Here is an 8,310-nt window from a genome sequence, read left to right on the forward strand (position 1 = left end):
CGCAAAAGGATGTACCAATTTAGGATATAGTACACAAGATTGGAATGAACGCATCTTTCTTTTCAATCTTTTTCGAGGAAACCACGGATATCTCGGAGAAATATCCTTTCTTCCCAGTCGTTCGTATGAACGTCATAGATCGGCATTGGCGAAATACAACGATTTAATGCTCGATGAATCGTCTTCGAAACCAACACAAGACTTATTATCGAGGACAGGAAGATCAAACAAGTTAAGTTGGTTATTAACCACAACTTGGACATTGTCATAGGTCTCCTTTAAAGCCTGCCAACGCTAATGTAAAACTTTTGTGTGTCAAAGGCAACTTTGAAATTATGTCTTTTGGCTCACCACTAATTTTTTAAGCAAATGAGTTTTATCCATTATCCAGAACGAATTCTCCAACTCTGGACTGATTTCCTTCGAAAAACTTTTTGTAAATAATTTAAATATGTCTGCATTTATACGGTTTTTTACTGCTGCAATTAGAGCGGCATTACGACCTCTGACCGTAGGCAAAACAATGTGTGCTCTTGCGACTTGTCTTTAACGGGCTTACGAGGTTTTTCGTAGGTGAAGATTAAATAAACATTCGTCAATGAATATTAATTTTGTAAAGTCTTGAGCATATTTTTGTCTCAAGCCTAATGTTACGGACTCATTCCTTCTATTTCAATAGAGGGCATCCCAGTTTGTATTACAATTTATTTAGTTTTATGTATATCAATAGTGAACATACCTCAAAATTTCTTAACGTGTAATATGGGTATATCTTAAGGTAAGGTCACACTAGGCAAATATTGGACTCAAATGTCTCATATTTTGTTTGCCCAAAAAAACGTCAAATTTGTGCACTCCTGAATTTGTGTTCACATTGCACTCAAATATTTGACACAATTTGTTTGCTCAAACAGCAGGCAAATAGTGTCAAATAATGAAATGGGAAAACATGTTTGACGTGTGGTCACATTTGGGCAAATATTTGCACAATAAAACAGTTTGATCAAACTGTCAAAAAACAAAAAAATATTTGCTCGATATTTTCCAAGTAATTATGGAAGGAGAAGCGTTAATTATTGTATTGGACGAAAATAAAGTTAAAAAAATAAGAAAATACCGTGGGTTCGTGAATGAGTGCGTGATTGTGTATGTTGTAAGGCCATACAAGAATATTCTGTGGATTCTGTTCAAAATTTCCCTTCAACTCGTCGCTCGGAAAGTGGTTATAGTAGTGATATTGATTAATTTCGTTAAAGTCGGTGAGATCCACGTGGACGTGGACGAAGCTGCAGTGGTGGCGGTAATGGTAGTGACAATCAACATTACAATCAAGGTCGTCGTGGTGGTGGAGCAACAGCAGCAACAAAATCAACAGCCAAGAGCAAGACTTAATAAAAATTGCCAACAAGCTCTATTTTCCAATATGTTAATGAGGATTTTTTCATTAGAATACAATATAAATAGAAATGGAGATGAATTTTATAAAAAATATAAGCAAAATAAAAATTATTTATTATTTATTTGACGCCGAAAATCACTTTATGTAAAGCATATATATCAATCTCTAGGGGTGTCTTATTTGATGAGTGCGAACTTGAAGTTCTTATTGCAGGTGCTGTTGGTTTATTTAAGGCTCTGGGATTAACCAAAATACACTTCATTGGTTGGCCATCTAATTGACGATTGTGATAAGTATCTACAGCCTTCTCGGCATGAGCCAATGACTTATAAATAATTTCAGCTACACCAGGCCGAACAATTCGCGAATCATACAATTCACCAATATCTTCGAATAGTTCCTTAATATCCGATTGTGTTACACTGGGATGTAAATGACTAACAAATATACGATACCCTGATGACGACGACGATGATGATGACAATGATTTGGACAGACCACCATATGATGACGATGAACCATTTGGTGGTGATGGTGGTGTCAGGTGATTCAAACCACCAGCATCGGCTGCAAGTTTACCACCAACATCACCGCCACCCAATCGACTGTATTTAAAACTGCTAGCCTTATATGGTGCCTTCCACACGATCAAATCCTGTTTCTGTGACAACTTCTTGCGTACATCACCATTGTTACGGGTTATTTCGATCAATTTCTCTCTGGCATCACGAATTTTGGCACGATTTTTCTGTATGATTTTCATACGAGCATCTGTAATGCGAGCAGCCTCTTTAAATGCCGGCCTATTTAATGTTTCCCTCAATGGTGGTTTCTTCACAGCCAATCATTTGGATGGGGCCACAGCAACTTTCTTGTTCTTTATTATATCATCTAGGCTCATATCCATCTTGAATGGTTTCTATTTCTATGGAACAGGAGTTTTTTGTGTTTGAATATAACGGAAAATTGAGTTTTAAGATTGAGGTTGTGAGGTAATAATAATAAATACACGCTGACAACGAGGTATGCATCAGCTGTTATTTTCCTTTGTTTGCTCTTACACAAATAGTGTAAGGGCAAATAAATGTTTGCCCAAAAATAAGACAAATGTTTGCTAGTCGGCGTTCACATTGTGGGCAAGTCACTCAAAATTGTATTTGCTGTCAAATAATTTTGTTTGCCTAAAATCAGCTGTTTTTATGTTTGCCATTGAAAATATTTTGTGGTCAGATTATGGCAAAGAAATATTTGACACTTTTCGTCAAATATTTGCCTAGTGTGATCTTACCTTTAAGAACGGTTACAGATACCATCTTCAAAATCTGTCTGAATAACGTAGGCGTATATACACATCATCCATTCAAAAATGAGCGCGGTACGATTGGAAATAAATGCACTCCCGTTGTACTTAAATAATCTACATATATAGAATAAAAAATTTTGTTTGAAGAGTCAAAACCCGCTAAAGAGATTTTACTGAGATTTTTACAGTACCTCATGCTATCCGATAGAAGTAACATATGCTAGATAAAATTCTAAAATTCAGCGTGGGTGCGAACTTATAGCTCCAAAAGCAATCACACATATTAAATAATGTACCTAATCTTATATCTTAAGAAGGGTTACAGATTTCCACTTCAAAATTTCTCCAACTATCTTCCTTACAAATACGCATCATCCCTATAAAAATTAGCGTGGTATAATGGCGGTAATGTACTCCCCATTGCATTACATCTATCTATACATATGAAATAGACAACAAAATCGCTAAATAGACTGCACAGAAAATTTCGCAGTCAGTCATGGCATCGCATTGAAGTAAGATATGCAAGATAAACTTCCAAATATCCGGGATGTCGATAGCATCAACAGTTGCCATACCTCTGAACTAATATTCGTTTTCTATGCCTGCCATCACTGGGAGGAGTGACTCTAACCCTTTCTGAAGAAGCAAAGTACCTTGGCACCATCCTTGACCGCAAACTAATGTGGAATAGGAATGTTGAGGAACGCTCTAAGAAAGGACTGCTGAGTGCCAGCAGTCCTTCCTTCCTGGACAAAGTGACATTGAAGTGAATGAGATTGCCGACGAGTTTGCTCGAGGCTCACAGTCGTCCAACCGTCCGATTGAGAGATCTGTGAAACCTCTGCGGTGTAGTCGGCAACAGATGGTTGAGAGAACCTGCTTGCAGAATTTCAAAATCTATCTGGCCTGAATTCTCTCGCAAAAAACGTCTTCGCTGCTGACACACAATAAGAGGGAGATCAAAATCGTTGTGTGGATCATAGCAGGTCACTGCAAGATTAGATCTCTCACTTCGAAGTGGGACTCCAGTGGAAATGATTACTGTCGTCTATGTGATTACGTAGAAGAACTAAAAACAGTTGAACATATCCCCTGTAAATGTCCATCGCTGATTAGCAGAAGACATACACAGTTTGGAATATATAAGAAAATATTATTTAAGCTATGTCAAAAGCCAGGGATCTGGTTTGGGTCTATCTTGGTGACCTTATTAAAAGATCTTGGCACTGGTGCAGGCGTTTACTGTAGGGAATTAGAAACATATAACTCATAAACTTAACATTCTTTGTAGCGTTTTTCAAGCAGAAATCCTTGTAATCACAAAAGCGGCCGAGTGCTATATATGTCGATAGTCAAACGGCCCTTAAAGCGGTGAAGTCCCGTACTATAAACTCAAAAGCAGTTCATGATTGCAAGTTCGGAATATATAAGAAAAGATTATTTAAGCTATGTCAAAAGCAAGGGATCTGGTTTGGGTCTATTTTAGAGAAGAAGGCTAGGTTGTCAATATCATATCCATACACTATACATCATGCCGTATAGCATTTATCATAGTATGTGTTATTTTTTGACAGCCCTACCTAAAATTCAACTATCTCGTTCGACATTTTTCACCACAAAAGAAGAACACATGTATTTATATTAATGTTATTCAACTATGATAGAACGTATTTTTGTTTTTTCATTTGTTGAAAATAAGAAACATGAACATAAAGAAAATATGTATTTTTCAATAAGAATATGACATAATTGTACACATTTTATAATTTTTCAAGTTTATTTCTCGATTTCGTTTAGCTCGCTAAGAGATGTGGACTCGAAGAATTTGGGTAATACGGTCGTACAAAACATTTCGACATAGTGGGAAAGTTGAATCAAAATAGTTTTGATTTTGAAAATGAAACCCTATCATCTGGAGAATAGTATTAATTTTTAAAGTTTTCAGTAAATAATTTTATGTACAAAAATAATAGAATTGTGACGTAATAAAAAAACAACTGAATTTACGACTCGAAATGCAATTTTTGGGACAAAAATCGATTTTTTGGAATAGTCATTGAAGAGTTTGCCATACACTAGTCAATCTCACACATACACAAATCGGTTCATCAGCATAGTGTATGGGACCCTTTAATTTGATAGATGAATTCCAAATTGAAAAAGTTGACATTATTAATTGCTCAAATGAGACTACCTTCTCTCATTATGCCATGCACAATTACAAAGCCATACAACTATATTTGATAATATTCTTTGATTTAATTTTCAAATATTGATTTAAAATAACTGGAAATATTATATTTCCTTGGACAAGAAGAAAGGTTTCATTCCAATTGGAAAAGGTTTCGTTTAATTTGCAAAAGGTTTCATTTAATTGGGAAAAGGTTTCGTTTAATTGAGAAAAAGTTTCATTTAATTTGTAAAATGTTTAATTTATTCTGGAAATGCTATATACAGGAAACATTAAGAGTAATTTGATACTAAAAGTATTAGTAGGCATTTATATTATAAATTCGACAAAAACATAATGGGCAGAAATATTTTGGTTAGTTTTCATATATACATACAAAATAGGAATTTATAGTACGTTTACATTTAACCGGATTTCGTTAACCCAGTGGGTTTCAATTGTCAATTCCTTTGCATATACGTCAAATAAATCCTCATAAAGTAGGTTAACCCGGCAAAAAGTTCTAATGTACAAGGAGTTTTATGGATTTCATTCATTTTTATACAAAGAAGAATATACTGTTGAAGAAAAATTTTATTACTCGGCTCTTCTTCTAACGTAGGCTATGTATGCTATAGCACTCCCGTCATTCTGAAGTTGTTTAACAACTTTACTTATTGTTTATTTTACAACAATTTAATTTGTTTTATTGTTAAAAATTCTAGAAATTCGTACAAAAAACTTTTTCTAATAAAGGACATAAACGCGGAACAAGCATTTGTATGTTTCTAACAGATCTAGAAAACAAACAAATCAGCAACATCGACCTCAAACTCACAAAACTTTCAAAGGTACAACCAAGGAACTCTTTAACGTAAGGAGAAATGTGATCACGATTAATTAATTTTACGTAAAACATATCCACAACAACCCCCAAAAATCTCAATACAATACAAAAAATTTGGCATAATCAACGCATGGGAAAATTGAATTCAACACAACAAACATACTGCTTCCTTCCGAAGAAATACGACGAGATAAGTTTACAAGCTGAGGACGAAAAATTGAACAAACGATGAAATTTTCTGATTAAATTAGCATGATTAATTTTGTCAAAGGCTTTCTCTAAGTCTACTGACAACAACACACAACAACCTCCCGCACCAACAATCTTCCTTATATTGTCAGTCAATCCAACAAGAAGAGATGCAGTGCCGCGATTACTCATAAATCCATACTGGCTCTCATGTAATAGAGAATTTTCGCCAATATAAACTAACATTTGATCTTTCATGACATATTCGACCATTTTAGAAAGAATTCGCATTATAGATATAGGGGTATATTCACTAGGCACTATTTTTGCACTTTTCTTCTTCTTCCAACATATGTTACCATATGTCAATTCCACCATAATGGGGTGGAATTTAAAGTGACATGAGACACGAAGTCTATGTTGCCACTTTCACGGGTAAAATTTTATTTCTGGGGTATTTTTGTAGATTAGATTTTTCACGGGTAAGTATTTTTAGGTTGTTTCGTTTGTTTTTAGATTTTAATGCCTACTTCTTTGTAGAATTTCCATAAATAGTTGTAGGCTTTTATGTTGCTTTTCTCAAGTATAATATCAATTGTTGGATGTGGTATGTCTAGAGTACGTAATTTTTGAAGCAATGAAAGTCTGGTGTTTGAGTCGATATCCGGGCAATTAAAAGTGATGTGGTCCATAGTTTGTATGGCTCCACAATCACATCTGTCTGAGCTGGTAATGTTGATCTTGTGAAGATGATGTCGCATTTGATTATGGCCAAATCTTAATCTTGAAATGGTTGTCACTACTCCTCGGTGTATTTTTATATTTTGAAACCAAGGGTTACAGTTGACTCTCGGTGAGAAAGCGAAGAAACGTCTGCCAAATATACTGGCATTCCATTTATCCTGCCAGGATTTAACAGCTGAGGATCTATCTAGTTGTTTTAGATCTGATGCAAACATATCGGGATATGTATCGGTTGGAATGTGATTATTAGCAATAGAGTCCACGTACTCATTTCCGTCGATGCCGCAATGGCTTGGCACCCACAAAAAGCGTACAGAGTAGCCCTCCCTACACATTTGATACACCTCATTCTTTATTTTATAAATAGAGGGATGGGTATTTTTGTTGCTTTGGGAACTGATGGCTTGTAGGACGGACTTGCTGTCAGACACGATAACATATTTTTCAGGATTGCACGTTCTTATTAACATCAATGATTCATGAATAGCACAAGCTTCCGCAGAATATATGGAACATGTTTTATTTAGCGAAAAGGACGCTTCGATGTTTAGCGAAGGAACCCATAAGGCGTAGCTGGTTTTATCTTGAGTTTTTGATCCATCCGTAAATATTCTTGTGTAGTCCTTGAGTTTTGTTTTTATTGTGTCATTGTATAAGTTAATAATATCAGTTGAAGGTGATCGATTTTTACGGACGTTAAGGTATGTAATTTTAGGAATTGATATGTTGGATTGAAGTGGATATTCATATTGAATGGGTCGCTGAAGTTTTATCAAATTATATCCTGTTTGTTTTCCATGATAAAGTTAGGAATTGATATGTTGGAAAAGAGTAGGTCTAGTTTGAAATTTTTCATTATATCTTGCAATAAATGCATTTACTGGGTTTCTGCAATCCGTAATCACATTGCTCATGTAGTTGTTGGCAAGAAGTTTAAATCTTTCCGGTAGCGGCATTACGTTAGCTTCCACTTCAAGTGCCTGAGTGTGAGTAGATATCATGGCTCCCAGTGCAGTCCTCAGTGCTCGAAATTGAATACGTTGCAGTTTGAGTAATTTGTTGAGTGGGCAATCAAGCAACAGGTGTGACATATATTCGATTTTTGGTCTGATGGCGCCAATGTACAGGCGAATAAGTTGTTGTGGGTTTTCTCCCCAGGATACCCCGCACAACGCCCGAATAATGTTCATGAATCCAAAAGATGTATTATATATATGTTCAATGTGTGGTGTCAAATCTAGTTTGTTGTTCAAAATGAAGCCTAGGAAATTAAAATTGTTTACGAAATCAATGCGTTCGTTGTTAATGTACAGATCAGGGTATATGTGATGACAGCGGCGAGTGGAAGGACTAAAAAGCATGCATTTTGATTTTATCGGTGAAAGAGAAAGCTGTACTTTTTCCAGTCTGTTGATTACTTGGTTTAGAGCCGTCTGGATTTTATCTTTTGCAATTGTTATATTAGAGTCTGCACAAAACATGACTATGTCATCCGCATAGCCCAAAATTTCAACATCTAGGTCTTTAAAAATATGATTGACATATACGTTGAAGCTAAGTGGGCTCAATACGGAGCCTTGTGGGATTCCGGTAAAAGATCTTCTCGTAGTGCAATTTGATGCTTCGATTATAAGCTCTTTGTATTGGAAGAGGCG

The 8,310-nt window shown here is 35.5% G+C and overlaps 1 pseudogene; it reads right to left on the bottom strand.

Moving 5' to 3' along the window:
- Positions 1–1,517: 1,517 nt before the first annotated feature.
- LOC133337375 (uncharacterized) lies at positions 1,518–2,306 on the bottom strand (annotated as a pseudogene).
- Positions 2,307–8,310: the final 6,004 nt, after the last annotated feature.

Source organism: Musca vetustissima, unplaced genomic scaffold (assembly GCF_032173495.1).
Source record: "Musca vetustissima isolate MV318-11 ecotype Yass unplaced genomic scaffold, APGP_CSIRO_Mvet_v1 utg315650, whole genome shotgun sequence".
Taxonomy (NCBI): Eukaryota; Metazoa; Arthropoda; class Insecta; order Diptera; family Muscidae; genus Musca; species Musca vetustissima.